This window comes from Akebia trifoliata, chromosome 7 (genome assembly GCF_017979445.1).
Source record: "Akebia trifoliata isolate Shusen 1 chromosome 7, ASM1797944v1, whole genome shotgun sequence".
Classification (NCBI taxonomy): Eukaryota; Viridiplantae; Streptophyta; class Magnoliopsida; order Ranunculales; family Lardizabalaceae; genus Akebia; species Akebia trifoliata.
The window spans coordinates 20,304,267-20,326,328 of record NC_141381.1 but is presented as its reverse complement, the minus strand read 5'-3'; the positions used below and the strand labels follow the sequence as shown (position 1 = coordinate 20,326,328).

The 22,062-nt window shown below is 33.9% G+C and overlaps 1 long non-coding RNA gene across 4 annotated transcripts; it reads right to left on the bottom strand.

Moving 5' to 3' along the window:
* Positions 1-14,856: 14,856 nt before the first annotated feature.
* On the bottom strand, positions 14,857-17,521 carry LOC147398360 (uncharacterized). 4 transcript variants are annotated; one of them, XR_015179837.1, is made up of 6 exons: positions 17,134-17,521; positions 16,948-17,013; positions 16,771-16,836; positions 15,500-16,028; positions 15,386-15,409; positions 14,857-15,182 (listed from the first exon to the last, which is right to left on the bottom strand). It is a non-coding gene; the product is annotated as an uncharacterized LOC147398360 (long non-coding RNA). The 4 variants fall into 4 exon arrangements; XR_015179835.1 differs by having other exon boundaries at positions 14,861-15,182; positions 15,386-16,028; positions 17,134-17,518; XR_015179836.1 differs by lacking the exon at positions 14,857-15,182 and having other exon boundaries at positions 15,361-15,409; positions 17,134-17,518.
* Positions 17,522-22,062: the final 4,541 nt, after the last annotated feature.

Below are 22,062 nucleotides of genomic sequence, written 5' to 3'. Positions count from 1 at the left end.
GTTTGTGCATTTTTTTCAGAATTAATTTTTCTATTTTGTATGAAAAAAATGTTTTTCCACCCCACACTGAGAAAATGATTTTTTTCAAGGAATTCAAGTTCTCAAGAACAGACAAATACCTTACAATCATATAGGTCCTAAGAGTACAATGTGACATCTCATGCACGGGTCCATAGTTTCACATCAGAAATTTAATCTTTCGATATGTATCCATTTCAGTAGTTGACGCGTACCCTCTCATGGTTATGACAAGCCAAGGATCATCATGACATTTTGATAATTTGTGAGGGTATTTCCGTCCTTTGAAAAGTAGTGAAAGATGATTCTGGAAGGGCAGATTGTTTATTGTCACGTAATCCTGTTTTTTTCTGTTTTCGTTGCAGTATCTGTGAACTGTATATGTAGACTCTGCACCGCCAGTTGAGTGAATCATTGCGGGAGGGTACTTTTGTCTTTTCATCCAAGGAATCAATTTCATCTAAAGTGCACCAGGTGCGCCACATACCTGATATGTTAAGGCCGTGTCAAATAAGGATTAATCCGTGTCCATCTCATATGGCCCTCACAATAAGAAAAATATCTGAGTGATGTGACGACGTGTTATTGTCAAAAATATAAGTTTAGTTTTCTTTTTAAAATAATGTGACACGTGTGAAATAATAAAGTATTGAACCAACAAACTCTAGAAGAAAACTGTAACACGTCATCAAAACAAGGAAATATGTCGCTTTTGCTTGAAACGAGCAGAAGATCTAAAAATATACTGTTTTGCGGTAATTTTCGCTTAAAGACAAGCAAACATGTTTGACAAATGGGACAAAATTATAATTGATATTTGGCTTTTGGAGATCCACACAAATATTGGATTTGTTGTGAGGCTCTAACATGGCGGTTGAGATCTTAAGGATTCTCAAGATAAAAGTACAAGATTTACAAGACAGACCTATCTTTTGTATTTTATTACAAAAACTCCCTTATTTTATTTTATGAAGTTTGGTATTCAACATACCTTTCTTTTACAAAGAAAGACTATCCTGACTTATGTAATAAGATTTTAAACCAACATGGATTATCAAATTGGCAATCCAACGACACAACCTTTTAGGTTTCATGGACAAGCTTAGATTCAAAACAAAAAATAATCTAAGGTGTTGAAGTTGGATGGCTATGAACTCTCAAGTTTAAAATTAAAATCCAATTTTATTCAAAATTCTTATAATTTTTTCTTTTAAAACCTTGTGGCATCAAATCAGGTTTTTGGATGCCAGTAAGTGATGCAAGAAACCTTCCTTACTAATTTAGTAAGGGAAGTGTTTTCTTTCTTAACAAACCTTAAGTGGGGCTATATCTTTATAAATATATATATACTTATAATATCTTTAATGTAATGGATATGTCATTAAAAGAATTGAGGATATTATAGATATTTAATCATTTAAAATGATGTGTATCCCTGTGAAGGTTTGTTGAGTAACAAAGTTGATAAAATAAGAGAGTTTTTATAATAAAAATGCAACATATAGGTCTATCCGATAAATCTCTAAAGAATTTAATCTTAGAAAAAAGTGTATTAATTCCTAATAAATCGAAAATGATCTCTAGGAAATATACGTTATTCTTCGAATCCTATTGCTTATATTGATGGAAAGGCTCATCTGTGGGTCAACGATACAACCATATGATGGTTCAACTTAATAAATCTCTGCAATGGAAATTCTAAAAGAGCAAATATGTTCAAACATCTTTATCAAACATTTCATTATGTATGTTCTAGTCCCACCAATCGTTATAACAGTATAAATGTTTGGCCCACCTCATTGACGACTTTCATATATCAAATAAATAATTGTTGTTCGAAAGCAAAATAAAAGTAAGAAAATAAATCAAATTAAAAATATTTACGTACCAAAGTTCACAGAAGAAAGAGAGATTAATCCACTATCAACAATAAAGATTACAAGCTTTCAAAAGATCAAAGCCCAGTCCACTTCAATAAAGGTCCCATATGAATTTGAATTAGCCTCTTGAAGCCCAAGCCCAACTTAGGAATACTAGACATCTCACAACAATAACTATTGTATTGAACCATTTTTTTCATAGGTGATTTCTAACCATTGGATTTGAATTATTTTTGTGGCAAAACGTACCAATCATGGAGCCAATAAAGAATTGCATTGAATTTGGGATTTCTGTTAACTTGTTGTTTTTTGATCAAAGTAATCGAACATTGAGTCGGGAAATAAGTCCTATAGGCATCGGTTTGGAACCACAATAACAAGCAAAATCCCAATTACAAATCGATGGCAAAGGCATCCTTCGAGCAAACCGAGCTCTACATGTAAAATGGTTACACACACACTCCTTCTTAGTGAGACACTCAACAAACTAGTTAGATTAGCAGAATATGAAACCAAATCGACATATGGCTCCATATATTATTAGTGGTAAAGTTAGCGATAGGGGGTTGATCCGAAAACCCCTTTCCACATTGGGAAACTTCTATTGGGTTGGGGCATGCATTTGTAAGGATTAATCCATATTATGGTTTCAAAACTTTTTCGAGACCGAGACGTATCTCTCGAGTTGTCTTGGTATCAGGCATGGACAAGACGTACGGACAGACAAGTCAATTTTTCGGAAGAGATTTAAAATTTGAAGTTCGTTTTTCTCATTTTTGAATGAGGTGTCTCAAACATATTGGACAACTCGTTCAAGACGTGAAACCAAATTTTAAAACCATGGTCCATATATATAATGACAAGGACCACAGTTTTAAAACCATTGTTCATTAATATTTTCCTTCTTTGCTAAAGTTTGGGCCAAAATTCAGAAGATATTTTGGGATGTCTTTATCAGTTATTTTTCTTCTTTAGTGGTTGCATCCAAGGACTGATGGAGAGGAATAGTCGCATCCAACCAATTAATAGGAAGGGCCCTATCCTACGTTATGGGTTAGCCGATATTGTACCGAATTGTGAACCGGTACAGATTGAATCACTTCAAAGGTTCGATTCGTAGAGGGTTCGACAACAACATTGAATTTGATGAACCCATTGTTTTGGTGAAAATTAGAGATGTTCGAATGATTTGCAATATTAAAGATATTCGACATTTTAGAAATTTCACGATTTAGTGAAATATTAAAGATATACCATTTTGTTTTCAAATTAATCACCCGAGTCTTCTTATATGTGATACTTAAATGACTTAAAAATCCTCAAAAAACTATTTCTACAAATCGAGTTTGTTCAAGAATGGCGAATCATGAACCCAAGTTCAAATTAAGCCAATCATCGAATCAAGTAACATAACTACAATTTTCTTTTCATAAACAAGTGCTCATGACGCCAAATCATCCAATTTATTACCGTCCACCACCGCTTGGATATAAAATGATGTTCTTGTGCTTGTTGCTTCCTTCCTTGGCTTTCTGAGTCCAAATAGATGATTCAGTCTGGAAATGCACCGAGTCAAGTAAAATTACTAAACCGGGCTAATCAACTATATGGAAACATTTTATTTTATAAATTAATTAAAATTTTATTTGACTTGAATGACTCAACATAAAATTTGACGGATCAAGGCATCAAAATTTTCATTGTCAATTTTTTTTTTCGATGGACTAAAACCGTTAAATTAATGGATGATGGGAGACATTTGATGGCTCTAAGCTGTCGAATTAGGGATCATAAAAAATTTCAACGCCCATAGACCGTTAAAATTCGCTTTCTTAAATTTGTGGGCTTTGACCCGTCGAATTTTCTTATCAAAATTTTCAGTTTTCCCATAGTGATTGGACTTAATGGACAGTTAAGTCGTTTTTCATTTTTATTTTTAAAACTATGATTCTGACCTTAGTCACAATTTTATTTTCCTAAATGTTTCGAAATTAGCAAAATTCTATAATGAAGTGACACATTGACGAATTGAAAAATTAATTGATAGTTAATCAATTAATCTTAGAATTATTGGTCGAAAGTATTTAAGGAGCTTAGGGGCATATTTTTTGAAGATTTTGTGTTTAGGTGGGATAGGATTTGCTGTCTTGTTCATGAGTAGTTTTGTCTTGTAAGCTTTTTCCAGGTTGGTCATCTCGACCGATTTGGTTTTTTCTTGAATACAATACTATTTATCAAAAAAAAAATTAATCTTAGAATATGATAATATTTGTATCCTTCACTTTCAAAATATTATTTTCTTACTCTCCAAAAAAAAAAAAAAAAAATTATTTTCTTCAACGTTCAAGATGATGAGTTTTATTAAGAAATCCCAAAACATCGTTTGTATATTCTCCGAAATTGCCAAACTTGAATTTATTCAAATTAACCGTATTGAAATCTCACATCCAAACTTCGTTAATAGATTCTATGGTTCTACCAATTGATATCACCGATTGCGAAAATGCCTGGTGTCCATCGTTCTTAATCTCAGTTTTTTTAAACTCATTCGATCACTCTTGAGATTATTAGGACCCTACTTTTAAAACTCATTGAGTTGACTTGACTTGATTGGATTTTGAGGTTACTTGATCCCATCTTGCCAAATCAAAATGGAAAATAATCTAGTCAACTAGTTAAATAAGCCGAGTCAACTAAAATTTGCACTGAGTGGGGTAAAATCTTGGCCGAATAAAATTAATATATATGTTATTTGATTTGCCTGAGTCGGCTCGTGAGTTTTTGACTTGGCACGATGGCTAGGATTAAATAGTGTAAGCACAAATTTCAACGGTTAGGATTTTATGTATGCCCCAGTAATGTATATCCCGATGAAATTTTCTAGACGATGTGTTCCAACCGTTGGATATTGAACTTACATGATAAAGAATGTGCATTATTTCTTATTTCTTAAGTCAATAGACATCAGTCGATAGTTTGGAGATCATTGTTTGTATTCCTTTTACGTCCAAAATGTCTATTTGTAGGGTTACGCACGCCCCTGAACTTATGCATTTATCTCTTTTATTATTTTACTCCTTTACTTGTTTGGTTAATAAAAAAAAAAAATTACATAATTCTGATAAGAAATGTTTAAGTTTCAATTATATACTTTTAAATAAGAGCAAATTACCAAATCAGGTCAATAAAATTGAAAAATAATCAAAACAGTTCATTATTCATTTTAATTCCAAAATTTCAACAATAGTAAATTATCGTTTTCAAACTTAAAATATTATACGGAACGGTTAGTTTTAAAGTGAACAGTGTCTTAATACCAAAAATATCCTTTTAACATCTTTTTATAAAACAAAATTAATACATATACCTTGTTATACTAAACACATAGTAGTATAATTGTTTTATTATAATAATGTTTCCTTTTAAGATTTAGTTTATTTCAATACTTGATGGCTTTGTAGGCAATTTTGACTTTGATGGAGATTTGAAAACCCACAAATTCCATGGTTAAAACAAATATAGGATTTAGATAATCAAGTTTGATTATAGATTTACAATACCTTAACTCTAATGGATCAAAGGGCATTTTTGGTATTAAAACACTATCCATTTTAAAATTTATCGTTTTGGTAAAATATTTTGATTATGAAAACGAGATAATTTATCGTTTTTGAAATTAAAATGAATAATGTACCATTTGATAATTTTCAATTTTCTGTGCACGTTTTGGCAAATTGCCATTTAAATAATGAAAATCTAAAAGGTTTGATTACATCCATATGCTAAGAGTATGTCAAAATTAGAGTTTAAGGGGGTTAATACATAATTTCTTAACACAGAAAGACATGTAAAATAGAAAACTAAATAATAAATAGAGAGAGATACTGGGGCAGACCTATCTATTGCAATTTTATTAAAAAAATTCCCTTACAATTCTATCAAGTTTAAACCTTACTTTATGAATCAGGCTAGCATAGTAAGTTGGAACAATTTCCAATCTTACTAAGGATCATTGGGCCCACATGGGTTATCAAATTGGTAATCCAACACCAGACTTCTAAATTTCATGGAAAAACTCTGATTCAAAAGAAAAAAGAAAAAAAAAAAGACTTTTTTGAACATCTAAGGTGTTGAAAATGGATGACTATAGACATTGTGCTGAAGTGACATTAAAATTGACATTGTTTCATACATTGCTGACGTGGAGGAGCACTAAATCAGATCATATGATTTGTCCCAAAAGCATTTGATTGGATAACATGACTTGATAATTATATCTTGATTGAGATTATAAATGATAAAAAATGAAGACTATCAAAGAGATGAAAATTGTAGAATAGGAGTTGGAGATTTTATTCATGAGAAAAAAATCTAATGAATGGCAGTCGGCCAACAGTGTTGCCATCGTCAACAGTAGAATGTGGATTTGCTAGATCGATCTTTTAAAAGAGACTATGATCTGATACCATATAGAAGAATGAGATATTATTGGTTCTCTTTGATAATAATTACAGCAACCCTAATAGGATTTTATAGAAACCAAATCTTATCTAGAGATAAATTCTATTCCTAATAAATCTCAACTAAATCAAACTAACCTTATCTTAATCTCAATAGATATGATACGGTGTACTGTAGTACATCATATTACAATGCAACATAACTAACTACTCTAATAGTTTCATCAAATCATGGGCAAATTTTGACTAATTATCAGATCAACACATTTTTAAAGCATTTATCAAAATAGTAAATATGTACTAGCAGATATTTTTTAGTCCTTCTAAAAATTACCTTCATAGCTCTTAACAATTTTCTTTCTACAAGGGGTTAATAGATTAAAATAATTTTACTAGTTGTTGTAAAAGTAGAAATTGAAATTGATTTATTTTGAAAAGAAAAACATTGCCTATGATTTATGCATTATATTGTCCAACAAATTCTAATTTATAAAATTGACTTCAAATAGATATTTGAAAATCTTCTCAATAGGTTGTAGCTGTGAAGAAAGGGAAAAAGATTTATTTAAGTTGGAAATTCTAATAATGTTATTAATTTGATTAGTTATTGAGCTGAAAGAGAGGAACGCCTTCTTGTCTAACGAGTATATACGCCTTTCCGTTCATTTCCATCGTAAGGATGCTTAATAACTCTTACATTTGTATATATTTTTGTTATTCGTTGAGTATTTAATACTTAATTACAGACTTGTAGCTTTCTCAAATATATAAATAAAATAATATAATTACTTATATGTTGAAATGGCCTAGAAAATTCGTATTGATCCCCTAAAAACATTAATTAGTTTGATTGGTAACTTCTAGCCATTGGATTTGAGCATTTATTTTTCTTTCTTGGGTCCATGAAAAATAATATTTGTAGTAATATCATTGGTGGAAAAATGATCACATCTTGCTCACTTTGTGATGAAATTAATTAATGTTCTCTGGATTAGATAAGCGAGGAAACACTATTGGACTTGAATACAAGAATGAATGAATCCTCCAATTTTTCATGGGTACCTAAAATCATCCAACATATTACTCCATGAGAGGTACCGAAGATTTCAGATTTCGGACGTGCAATGCTTGGACATGGTGGATACGAATCGCATATAAAAGAAGAGAGAAGAAAAAATGAGATCATCAACTGATTACAGGATATAGCATAAGTGGGTTCCCGAGGAAGGGACAAAATTATAGGCTTGAAAAATGGGTAATCCACCCTTCATAGTAGATTTGCTAGGAAGATTGAAATAATATAATTTTTTTCCACAAAAATACAAAAGAATTACCCATTAAAAAATAAGAATATTAATAAATAACATTTTATAGGTGACCATGTTTCATTACAAATTACATAATTTTGCAGGCACTCTCCATATACTCAATTGGTGGACCCACGGCTCGTATATATTGGTTACTCAATTGATTAATTATCGAGGCTCTCCAAGTGGTACACATGTGCATCCAACCCCGATGATGAGGTCCAACATCCTTCTATTTTTGAGGTGGTGTCCAACATAATTCCAAGCTACATAGACATAGTTGAGATGGTAGAACAGAGAAGAAGAATTCAAGCAAAACACATTTTATAGGGTTTGAATTTTTAGCAAGATATGTTGAAGTTGCATTTATGAGTAATAATTATTTCTAGTGCTCTCATTTCAAATTCATCATCTCTCAAACCCCAAAAAGTAAAAGGATTTTAGGGGAATTATAAATAAAAGATGATGAATTTTTTAGTAAAAAATTTCTAGGATTTTTAATCCACTTTCCTCAACTAATTATTGTTCACTAATCTCACTTATCTAGGAAAAAAACAAAGGAGGATTTATGTGTTAAAAATAATTTATGCTAAGTGTTTTAGTGATAAGATGATCACTTATTCCATGCACTATTTGATTAATACTTCATTTCCTCTTCTATTTTGCGTTCTAAATCAATAAAATGAAATATATCTTAAATGATGCTAAATAAATCAAGGATTGAGTGTTTTCATGTGGTGATTCCAAGCACTCGGTCAAATAATGCTCTTGGCTTGGATTTTTATATATACATGGATCATGTCTTTTCTCATTACATCTTCATAAAATATTCATGATGAATAAATAAAATATAAGATTTAAAAACTAAATTTCACTTTGTAAATCTACAAGAATACTAAAACAATAACATATTTTGTAACCAAACATTTATGAACAACCTCAATGAAATCAAAGTAAAATAAAAATAACAATTCTAAAATTCTCGACGATGAAATCAACAAAATAAATAATTAAGAAACAAAATATTTGAAAATTTTCTTTTCCCCCAAATCTTTCATTTTCTTCAACGCTTCAAAGTATTTCAATGTTCTATCTTTATTTTATGAAAAATAAAAAAAACTCTAAAAAATGTTAAAATTTTAATTTAATTAAAGATATTTTTTTAATTATTTAAAGATCCCTAATATTTGGTTTAGTAGATTGATAGATTTTATTTATTAGAATTTTAGTTATAATAGCTTTCTATATTTATTTGGTGCTCAAAATTTTAGATTGATATATATTTTATTTGTTAGAAATTTTGGTCATTGTAGGTTTCTATAATTATTTGGTAATAAAAATTTAAGATTTCATTTGTTAGAATTTAAGTTATGGTAGGTTTCTGTGGGAGATTTTTTGGATTGACCACCCTTTAAGATACAAGTTACAAAGATAATAAGTATTTTTTTGAAATATATGTTACAATGATTGATTTACTTCTCCTTGATATGTGAGTTATAGTTGATGATCAACCCAAGTCGTCTTCTCTGATGTAACTTGTGAGGTTTGGTCATCTCTTTTGATGATGTATCAGAATCTCTGGTCACTGCTTGACATCGCTTTAACCTAAAAAGACATCGGTGGGGTGCCGACCAAGGAACCTTTGACGATCAAGTCAAGTCTTAGATAAATTGCAAAGCAAGAAAAAGATAATAAGTGTCAGAGAACTTTTTGTGTGACTTATGCCTTAAGTTTGAATGTGGGATGCTTCTCTATTTATAGAGTAGTTTCTTAAAGGGTGATTAATAACTTAGTTGTAACCTTCTACCCATGTTGTCTAGTATTTGTGATAATAAAAGATCTTAATGACATTGAAGACCCATTCCTCTTGATTCTTATAACTTACATGAGGAGTAGGCTTAATGTGTTACAGGTCTAACTTGGTAACTTTTCAATTTTTGAGTTGATTCAGTCGTGTTTTGCATCTACTACTCTCTCGATCGTTAATAATTCCTTTGCTGCTTATCTTGTTAGTTGCTTGAGTGATTTGTTATAAAGAGACTAATCCTCTTTGTATTGGGATTTAAATTAAATATTCTAATCTTTCGGGGTCATGCTATAGAGATGGATGGAATTTAGGAGGAGCCAAATCCTCTTTGAGGGATGAAATTAAAGTAAAAAGGAGAGGGGATTGATCCCTCTTAGTGTTAGAGGAGGAGGGGGTTTTGGTATTAAAGGAAAAGGCCAAACCCCTTGGAATTGAACCTTCATAAAGGAAGAGGAAGAAAGGAGGAGGTCGAACCCTCATGGGGCCGAACCTTCATAGAGGAAGAGGAAGAGGAAGAAGGGAGGATGGGGCCAAACCTTTATAGAGGAAGAGGAGGTTGAATCCTTTTGTGGCTGAACCTTTATAGAGGAAGAGGAGGTTGAACCCTTTTGTGGCCGAACCATCATAGAGGAAGAAGAGGCCAACCCTTCTTGGGATTGAACCTTCATAGAGGAAAGGGAAGATGAGGAAGATGAAGAAGAAGAAGAGGAAAAGGAAGAGGAAAAGGAGTCGAGCCGTTTAAAACATTAGAGAGAAAAAGAAGAAGAAAAGGATCCGAGCCCTCTTTTTGAGTGGCCCACCTTACTTTAATATTTTATTTGGATTGGATCTTTCGGGTTGGACCTTGGTTTGTTTGCATTCAATATACCTGTATTAGTAATTTTGCTAATCTCAATGAGAGAATATTTTTGGTTCCTACAATGCCCCTTCTTAGGACCTTGAATCTTGATGAGATTCAAGGTTTTATTAGGGTTACCTTAATTGTAGTTGTTGTTTCTAACTTTGAGTGAGTTTGAATATTCAATTCATGGGAGTATTGAGAGGATGGAATTTTTGAGTCTCTTACTATTGTTTTAGTAGTACTTCTCCTACACCGAGGTTCTACTGCTTCTTCTTGAGTTCACCCAGATTTTGTGTACAACATAATTGTTGATCGGAAGCATAAGAAAAAGGAGCATTTTCATGAGGTCTATGCATTTCTTCCAGATGTAGGTAAAATATGGCAACTGATTATTCTCTTTCTAACAATGATCGAGTCCATCATGGTAGATGCTGAATATGATAGACTTCTCGCACTTGGAGTGCCTTTCTGATTCGGTTTTCCTTTCGAGTTGTTTTGTGCGGTTTATCGAGAAGAGTAAAGATCTAAATCTTCTCTTATATTGGCATTTTTGCTCCTTGATAAGCAGGGGTGCAACTTGGTTCGAGTTGGTTCGGTTTTGAGCAAAATCAAAATTGAATAAAACCATAATCGAACCGAACTGAACCGAACCGACCTTAATTCAGTTTGGTTCTGTTCGGTTCCATGGGTTGTCAAAAAAATTTCATGGATTTTCATTCTATTGGCCATCCTACACGTCATGCTACAAACCATCCTATAGTAGTACCTCAGCCTTGCAAAAGAAGAGAGAGATAAAGAGAGAGAGAGAGAGAGAGGAACCGTCGATCGTCGGAGTTTAGAGGCAGCCTAAAGCCAAACAATAAAAAATGAAGGTCAAACTATTAACCATATTAAAAAACTCATTCGGAAACAACACGAGGAAAAGGAATTAGGTACCTCCAATTAGAGATCTAGCAATCTCATGCTTTGCAGCAAGTTGAAGTGGAATTTGATATTTAAATGTAGGATCTTCATTCCTCTCTCTCTTGGACACAGAGGAAGAGTTTGTCTGAATACCATAACTTATTACCATAGCATTTCTTTCTAAAAAGTGCAATGCTCCAGGGCAGTGCATAGGATCACTGTATAGCCAAGCATCTACTTCGCTAGGGGTTCCAAACGATTTGACCTACACAACTCAAATACAACACTTTAGTCGTAGTTTTATGATCTTTTGGATACAATTATTCCAAAAGTAAACACTAAAATATGAGATAACAGACAATAAAAGCTAACCAACGTGAAAACTCTGAATTTGCTAAAAAATGTCTCGGCCTCTTTTTCTTATACTATTTTTTGTTCTTTTAAATGTGAAATACACATTATGCTAACTTAGAGGTGTCCTTTAAAGCATGTTGTAAAACAAAAAAATCGATAAAAGCTAAAAGAAAATAGGGAAGTTTTCCCGAAAACCATCAACTGAGTCGAATAATAAACTTAATATTCTAAATATAACTTCTTTTAGAAGTAAAATTTTATATATTTTTAGAATGGGAAAAAACCCATAAATCATTGATATTTCAATTTTAGATTTTATTTTCTACCAAAATTACAGTTGCACAGTCACAACCCACAGCCACAGCCGACAACCCACAGCCACAGCCTACAGCCGCAGCCACACGCTCGCATAGCCACAATCCACAGCCCACAGCCGCATGCTCGCACACAATTGCAAGAGAGAGAGAGAGAGAGTAGAGGGAAAAAACGAAAGTGTTTAGGGTTTTGTAAAAATTAAAAATATTAATATTGGTTTAGTTATTTATAAAATCTGAACTGAAAACCGAACCGAATCCATCGGTTCTTCATTTTTTCAACCTGAAATCGAACCGTTATCAGTTTAAACCGAACCAAACCAATCCCAAATTCACGATTTGGTTCAATTCTCGGTTTGACCCAAATTAACTTGCACCCCTATTGATGAGTTGTCATTTTTGACTCTACCTCTCCATCTTTCTCTACTTGTGGAATTGGAATGTTGTCATTCCCTTGAGGCTAATTATTTTCTCCCATTTGTTGTGTATCATGGTTTGGAGTATTGACTACATCTCGATGGTGATTTTCCCCCGAACCATTGAGTTGAGTTTGTAAAGTTCCATTTTCTTGGCATAGGGTTGTCATTGTTTCTTGTTATTCTGGCATTTGGTATTATACCCTTTGGAGTTAGATTTGCAGAGCTTGAAATTTTTTTGCTTGGGTTTGTGGTTGGTCGGAAGTACTAGCCATTTGATTAAAATGATGAAGTAAATAAATGGTCGGGGTGTTACACATGTGAGATCTCCTAAGAAGGATGTCTTGCTAGTTTGATTTCAACTAAAAAGATAGCTACCTCGTTAGGGACTAAGACTCTTCTTAGTTTGAGAGTGCTGCTTTGCTAAGCAGGCCTTTAGATTGATCATGCATAGTTTGTGCTAGTTGAGTATTATGAATTTCCCTAAAGGAAAAGTTAATGAAGAAAATCTAAGTGACTAATTGGTTGGAGGCCTTTGATGGTGAAGAAGAATATCTTTTCAAGGACAATAGCAAAATAAGAAGAAAACTTTTGGTTGGTGGGATCTTTGGGTTTGTACTTCGATCCCACATACAATGCCAAAAAGTGTGGGAGATTTTTTTGGATATACCACCCTTCGAGATATGAGTTCCAAATATAATAAGTATTTTCTTGAACTACATGTTACAATGATTGATTTCTCCTTGAGATGCAAGTTACAGTAGATGATCAACCCAAGTCGTCTTCTCCAATGTAACTTCTGAGTTTTGGCTGTCTCTTTCAATGATGTATTAGAATTTCTGGTCATAGCTTGATATCGCTTTAACTTGAAAAGACACCAGTGGGGTATCAGCCAAGGAGATTTCTATGATCAAGTCAGGTCTTAGATAAATTACAAAGCAAGAAGAAGAGAATAAGTGTCACAAAGTTTTTTGTGTGGCTTATTCCTTAGGTTTGAATGTGAGATGCTTATCTATTTATAAAATAGTCTCTTAAATGGTGATTAATAATTTAGTTGTAACCTTCTACCCATATTATCTAGTATTTATGATAATAAAGGATCTTAATGACATTGAAAGCCCACTCCTTTTGATTCTTGTAACTTACATGAGGAGTGAGCTTAATGTGTAACTGGTCTAACTTGGTGACTTTTCAATTTTCGAGTTGACTCAATCGTGTTATGCAACTACTACTTTTTCGGTCGTCAATAATTCCCTTGTTGCTTATCTTGTCAGTTGGTGGAGTAATTTGGCCAAAAGAGACTAATTCTCTTTGTATTGGGATTTAAATTAAATGATCTTATCTTTCGAGGTCATGCTAGAGAGAGGGATGTAATTTAGGAGGAGTTAGAACCCTTTTTGAGGGATGGAATTAAAGTATGTGGGAGAGGGGACCGAATCCTCTTAGTGAGTGAAAGGGTAGGGGGGCTGAACCCTCTTAGTGTTAGAGAAGGATGGGACAGAATCCTCTTGGTGTTAAAGGAAGAGGCCGAACCCCTCGGAATGAAACCTTTGTAAAGGAAGAGGAAGAAGGGAGGAGGTCAAAGCCTCTTGGGGCCAAACCTATATAGAGGAAGAGGAAGAGGGGAGGAGTTTGAACCCATTTTGGGCCGAACCTTCATAGAGGAAGAAGAGGCTCAACCCTTTTTGGGGCCGAACCTTCATACATGAAGAGGAAGAGGGGGGAGGAACGAGAAGAAGAAGAAGAAGAGGAAGAAGGAAAGGAAGAGGAAGAGAAAGAAGAAGAGGAAGAGGGAAAATGAGCCGAACCCTCTAAAATGTTAGAGAGAAGACAAAGAAGAAGAAGTTAAGGAACCCTCTCTTTGAGTGGGATGGTTTTTTTAGTGGGCTCATTTCACTTTAATATTTTATTTGGATCGGATCTTTCGGATTGGAACTTGGTTCCACTACGTCATATTGCGGGATAAACGACTGTCTTGAATAGTCGTTTTCGACAAAAACGACTGCCCTCACAGTCGTTTGCGCAGTCGTTTTAAAAGGAGTCGCGATTAAAATGCGACTGTTGAAGAAAGTTGGAAAAAACGACGGCTTTTGACAGTCAAACAGACCGTCGAAAAAAACGACGGCTTTTGACAGTCAAAAAGACCGTCGAAACAAACGACGGCTTTAGTTTGTTAAAATGACCGTCGAATAAACGACGGCTGTAACACAGAATTTGGAACGGCTTAAAACTGTTTCAAATCTGAAAGCACAACCAAAAAAATTATACATTAGACATCGATTGAAATCCGATGTCTATAAGACTGATGTCCTAAGTCTGAGACTTTGGACATCGGTTACAAACCGATATCTAAACTTTTGAAGAAAAAAAGAGATTTGCCCATACGGATGTGATTTGACAAAAAATAAACTAATGGTTTTACTTTATAAATTCGAACAATAGTAGAAGTACCTAGCAAAATAAGGCCGACTTCTAATTAAAACTAATTATGTTCTTAACAGGATTGTTTTTGACTTTTTTGAAAAAAAATACATCAGACACAAACAGAGAAATTAATTAGATACAATGTTCTATATCAAGAATCTTCAACACAACTCACAAAGTACAGAAACATCAATTAAACTATGCTACAAGTTTGTCGAGAATGATGTCTCACCTGGTTCCGAAGAGAAGGTATGACTTGATGAACAATCCATTGCGAGTCAACCACACCGATCTTCTCGTATGCAGGCTGCTTAGATGAAGGAAATTAAGGGGTGAAATCAGACATAAAGGGGTTATCTGATTAGTCAACCTTTAACACACCGGTCTTGTCTGAATCCGAACAAGGCAAAAAGATTGGAACATACAGGTCATCTACTTAGGCTTCATGCGTAATGCACCTAAGAAAACAAAATGTAAATAAATCATGCCAAAAATTCAGTTTAAAGCACAGACTGACACAAGCTTCGAAGGTTCATTGACTAGCAAAACAAGTACTTGGATGTGGAATGTAGATTTACCATCCCAAAAAAGGAACTCTACAAAATCAATAATATTAAGGAACTCATACCCTTCATTTGTACATGAACAAAACCACCACCACCTTTTTTTCCATTCACACCACCATCTGTAGCAGACATGGGAAGGCCATTCATCATACCATTACCCATGATGGGTTTCATCTTGTTAAGAGGATGTTGTGGATCATCAAACTCACCCATAATCATCATCACTTAAATCACCTTCCTCAGGCAAGTTGAACTTAACAGATTTCTGATCCTTGAAGGGTGTCATCCCCTTCAAGCCCTTGAATTGGGGTAGATTCAGATTCAGATCCTTGAAACCTTTCATTTGTTGTAGTTGTTGTTGTTGCTGTTGCTGTTGTTGTTGTTGTTGTTGTTGACCACCACCCTATGACTGATCTTTTCCACCTTTTTGAGACTTGTTATCTTTGCCACCTTTACTACCATTCTCAATCTGTAGGTTCTTCATCTGGTTGTTGGAGGTGTTTTGAGCCCCCCAAAGCTCTGCATGTTTCCCTGCTTTAACAAGCTTCGTTTCACCCAATGAACATTAATACCAATTTGGGAAACGGGATTAAAAAACTCAGAATATTCTGCACATATACTAGAAAACAGACTCTTTAACATAATAAACATGATCCAATGAATGAAAGCAGATAATAAAAATAAATACACACACTTGCCATCCACCAAGGTTGAGTTCCATCATTTGCTGGGCTGAACCTGGAGACAACAAATTAAGTAACTACTATCAGCCTTCTTATTAGACCCTTCCCAAAGCAATGTGTAATAGCATACAAAGAAAACATGCACCATCCGATGGGCGAATCCCACCTAGGAAACTTCCTAACACAAAAATAGTCAACAGATTGGATATTCTAACCATCTGATTCATCACAACATTTTAGATGGTTAGAAATAATGAAGTACCAAATGATATGTGTGTGCCACAAGTACATTTTAGGAGACACCTCTTTGTCCTCAGTGAACATTTACTCATCGGTCTTTGAATTATAAACGGATGGCCACCAAGATCTGTTTACAAGAAGAATTGCTCTGTTTTGATTCCATATAAAGTTGCCAATCTTTGTTAAACTATAGTACCTTGACAAACAGAAACTAAAATTGCCAGTTAATATGTATAGCATTGGAATGAGTCACTTCCAGCACTCTAAAACACAGCAAGTCAATTTTGCAAATCCTATATGAAAGATTATGATGTTATTATGCAATTCATGTGTTGTCATATCATATAATAATTGAGTTTCACTTGCATTGCCACAAAATAAAATATAACAGGGAGGACCACAAACAAGTGCATGCATTCCAGTTTGGTTACATCAGCGGAGGCATATACATCCCAGCTCCCATTGACATAATCTGTATTATGGAATTTATGTCCATGAGAAAGAATACATGTAATTACTATAGTAATCCACACCTTTAAAGGACAGATAAACTTTACCTGTACTTGAAATTGAAGAGTCTTTAGATACTCAATGGCCTCATCAAGCATTGATGCTTTGTCCACCTTATAATAGCACAATTCAGGAGTTAGAAGGAAGAAAAAGTCAATCAACTATTAGTGGCAGCAAATGTTATTAAGCAGAAGTAGCACGAATTGGAAATACAGAAGGGTAACCTTATTGCAGTTAGGTATGAGCTCTTGTAATGCTCACATCTTCTCATTGATCCTATCCCTTCGCCTCTGTTTATATATGTTCAAAGTAAGTACTAGAGTATAACTCAATGATTAAACTTGCAAATAAATTTATTGTTCGGAAGTGTTTGTTCTTTTTTTCCTTTATATAGAGTTTGTCCTTCTCACCCTTTCAGATAAATTATGCACTTCCGTAGCTCGGGTTCTCCTGGCACCAGTGCCACCTCGAGTAGTAGCTGGTTTCCTCACACCCACAGATTCTTCTACAACATCCTGAGAGAAAATTAAACTTCTTCAAAAACATGGAAGAACATAAGAAGGGAGGAGATGAGAAACTTACAAGAAATGAGGTGGGTTTACCAAACTTATTAGCAACCATATTTTACTCTTTTATCATGCTTATTAACCTAACAAAACCTTCATGCAGTTTGGAATCATCAATGTAAAAGCCAATTTGCAGTTATTCACATGAATCTAAGTTTTATAGAAAACAAAATGAAGTTGGTGTAAAACAACCAAGGAAGTCTAACAATAATAATAACAATAGCAATAACAATGTGCTGGTTCATCAAATAATAAGTTGTGAGGAACAGAGACAGATTTAGCAAAAAGAACAAAATTATATTAGATAGAGAAACTCATAATGAAACAGTTGTTGTACCAAATCAACCCTGATCTCAGCCTTACTTACTAGAACCCAAATCCTAGATCCAGACCCGAAGATAACAAATTAGAACAGAAGTGATTAGAGATCCATTGACAACCCTAGTTGTGACTTGTGACTTTACATGGTAAGGGCCTGTTCTGAGTGGCTCTACAAGATGGTAAGTTAAGTCCACCAATGTATAAACTAATTAAACAAAGGGATGAATTAAATCATAAAAATGCAAAGTCAGTATGTTGGTCGACAACGGATACAAGAAATATATGTACCTCTAAGTATGAAGATACAAGAAATATATGTAAAGTATTTTGGTTCGACAACGAAATAAATAAATCCCTCCTAATCCTCAATGGCACCATATTAAACGACAAAAAATAGACAAGACCCGGAGATAAATCATTAGCCTTCAACTTCCATTATTATCGTATGACATATTAGAGCACATAAAGAGTAAACAATACAAAATAAATGGTATAAGTTGCTAATTAAAATAGTGTGGTACCATGTATCCCAAGTTTTTAGAGACAAAAAAGTGAACATTAGAACATCATTAACTATCTATCGTGTGGTACTATGTATCCCAATGAAATCTGCAAACTATTTACTGAAATATTGGTCTCGGACAATATTTAAAACCATGGTAGAAATTGAAGAAGATTGAGGAATCAGACTCGAACATATTGAACATGTTTTCTGATTAGAGGATAAATTATTTCTTTACTATTGTGTCATGAGGTTTAAATTTAGAGAACTATGCTCTATTTTAGTTGGGGATTTAGGATCATACCTAGTAAATGTAATGGATTAAACTACAAATATTAAGATAATAGAATTCGTATCTCAATGTACACGTGTTTGTATATTGTTCATTTAACATCTTTAGCATCCACTTTCCTTCAACAACAAATCTGGACTAATCAAAATGGGGGTAGGAACTAACCATCAAATGTCAATGTTTGAGGTCACTTCAGCATTATTCATATTGAAAATGACATTTAAGCGTATCTTCTAACCATCAATTGTCATTGGTCATTCCTACATACGTGTATCATTGCTAAAGTTTTACGGCATATATCATCCATAGTTCTAGTTTTGCTTCAACACTATGACATAACCCAACACTACGCCATAACCTCATTTTTCTTATATCATCTTTTACGACCTCATCCACTTAAAGAGAGGATATATCATTTACTCTTCTTCCAGCATCTGCCATTTTAACAAAGAATGATGTGTTTTCGTTTCTTTTAGACCTCTAAACCTAAACTTTTGCTTCAAACTGATTTCCCCCAATTTTATCAATTTTGGAGCCTCTATTTAGCATTCACCCTTCTTCACATTTCCTCTTCTGGTATAACTATTAATTCTTCTATCCAGTTGATGTTAAAAGTGTAACATCAATCACATATCTATCCGAAGTCTTTATCAAAAACTATTTGGTGGTCTCAACAAGGTGAATAGAACTTTAGGACATATCAAGACGATTGGTCACTTATCTTTTCGACAAAAGCAGCTATGTGCCTTTCTCAATGTTCGGGTTTAAACCCAGACCTACCGGATCTGCAATAGGTTTACAAATATTTACTTCTCATGTAGTTCCATCAAAAACCTATTCCTTAAATAGGCAATCCATCGTAACACTGACTCTGTTCGCCACCATGTTCAACAATGTGCTGACGTGGCAGTACACAGAATCATAGATTTCTTTCCTCAAGATACAAGGAAAGAAATCTATGATTCTCCGAGCACTGCCACATCAGCACAGAAACTAATTTTATGGTTCAAAGGTACAAGTCATTACAAACATTGCCGTAAGGTACATGTTTCGATCTATAATACTTAAAACAATGAGAGATACAAACACTAGAACTGCTTAGTCTATCACTGAGACAAATCTACATACACTTCTATGTATAAATACAAAACATCTTCAAGACTTCAACAGCTCTTGAAAGTTGAAACCCATCAAAGGATCATCACCATGACCTACATCCTTGAAAATTGAAACATATAATAAAAACATCTTAACATGCAAAAAACGATGAAGAACCCATCACCCAAAACAGATCAAACTAAACTTCCTGACAACCTGGAGTACACTCCCAGTTAATCTCAAGATCACCATTGAGAAAAACCCTAAGCTTTCCCATAGCATCTCCATACCTATGGCTTGTGCATCCACATGTCACCTCTATATAAAATATTAAAACATCCTAAACATATTTACATTTTGAGCAGTAATAAACTAAGTCTATGGTGACTATTCTGCAATGGATGCAAGTTATAGATGTTTCTCAATTCAAAAAGAACAATACAAAATATGAACTTCTGAATAAAATAGATAAACAAAAAAAGAAAAAATAAATTTAGAAAGAAAAAAAAAAGAACAACAAGCATCAGGTCATTATATCAATACTTTAGCTATATAAACAGTAATCCAAGAAAGGAAAAAAAAAATCATGAAAACCAAAACAAAGCCCCAAATACTAAATTGTGATTTTATATCGATACTTTAGCTATCTAAACAGTAATCCAAGAACAAAGCCCCAAATACTAAAGTGCGATTCTATCCCTTTTCACTAATTGAAAACACTCAAACCAGATATAAAGCTCCATCAATAGAGAAATAAGCAAACCAGACCTTAAAACCAATCCGAGTGCGCAAACCCTAGATATGATTTCAGCTTAAAATTCGTAGATTTGAGATGCCTCTGGGAGCGAGTTCACAAACCCTAGATCTTGGATGTTGCGGAGAGAGAGAGAGAGAGAGTGCATGCGAGAGACAACTATAAAGACAAAAGAGATCGAGAAATTTTGAGAGAGAGTGCGAGAGAGCGAGCGAGACTGTGTGAGAGAGCAAGAGAGTGAGAGACAGTGTGACCGAGAGATTTGAGAGAGAGAGAGAGACAGAGACAGAGATGAGTGCGAGAGAGAGAGAGAGAGAGACAGAGGGAGAGAAAGAGGGTGTGATCGACAGATTTGAGAGATAGAGATGAGTGCGAGAGAGCGAGAGCCATAGACGCAGATCGAGCTGTGAAAGAGAGAGAGATTAGATACAGTACAGTTAATATAAGTAATAATTTGTATCTGCGTAGAAACGACGGTAAAACGACTGTTAAAAGCTGTCTCAATTAACGACGGCCTTTAGCAGTCGTTTTTAGCGCTATTGTGCAGTCGCGAAAAACGCAATATGACGTAGTGTTCGTTTGCATTCAATCTACCTGTATAAGTAATTTTGCTAATCCTAATGAGAGAATATTTTTGGTTCCTACAGTTTCTATATGTATTTGGTATTAAAAATCTAAACATGTAAATTAGATTTTTCTAATTTTGCAAGAGAGAATCATTAGAAAATTTTCAATTTTTTGAGAACTGGTTCTTAGAAACCACCGGTTTGGATGGTTGAACCACCGGTTTTCAAAAAACTGATTGTTCTCACTTAAGTAACAGTTCATTAAGAACCAAACTGATTTTTATAAGAAATCCAATCGGACTCGGTTGAACCGTCAATCGGGTCTGATTTTTAAAACACTGATTTGCAGTCCAATCTTTTCAATTATGGGATATTTAGGGAGAGAAGTAGAATAAAGGAGAAGGGACGAGAGCTGAGAAAAGTGGGAGTCATTGGATCTCTTCCACAATATACTAAAGAAGGGAATAAGGTGGTGTAAAGAAGAACAAAGCTTCAGAAGACTTGCTGAAAATTTTCAGGTAGATGTAATACCATCTCTTGTTCTATTAATCACAAATAAAAAGAAAAAATGGTTAAATAATGATTTTGTTTGTGTGTGAAGCATTGTTATTATGAAGGATCTTTTGCTTGGTGGGGTTAGTGGTTAACAGTTAACATTTAGTATAAGAAGGGATTCAAGGGGTTTGAACCTAAGACCTTGGGAACAACCTCCACAAGGTCTTACCACTTAGCTGGTCCTTCTTTATTTTTATGAAGGATCTATATGCACATGTATAACATATATATTGGGTTATAATTATAACATGTGTGTTTGATGATTATGACGTGAAAAATAAATGATGAATATGTGGAGCAAGTAGGGCATAGGATCTTGGGTAAAAAAAACTTGAAAGCCTTTGAGGAAGATCTTGGAATTGGATAGTGTGATTTAGCCACACTGGGGATATAATGATTAAATAATTGTGGTTAAATAGAAAATAAAAATATATATACAATGATGATCTTGTGATTTGCGATGACAACATAACGCCATATGTCGTGTGTGCCGAAGCATGTTTTATAATGTTATTTTTATGTGATTTTATATGGTTTTGGTTAGTGGATCATGGTACTTGGGTTACTACCTTGTCTATTTTGGTTTTATCACTCGTTGACATTTTATGTAAACAATTTCAGATCCGAGGAAGAGATACCATGGGCATTAAGATTGTCTTCGGAGATCAAATCCATTTCCTTATTG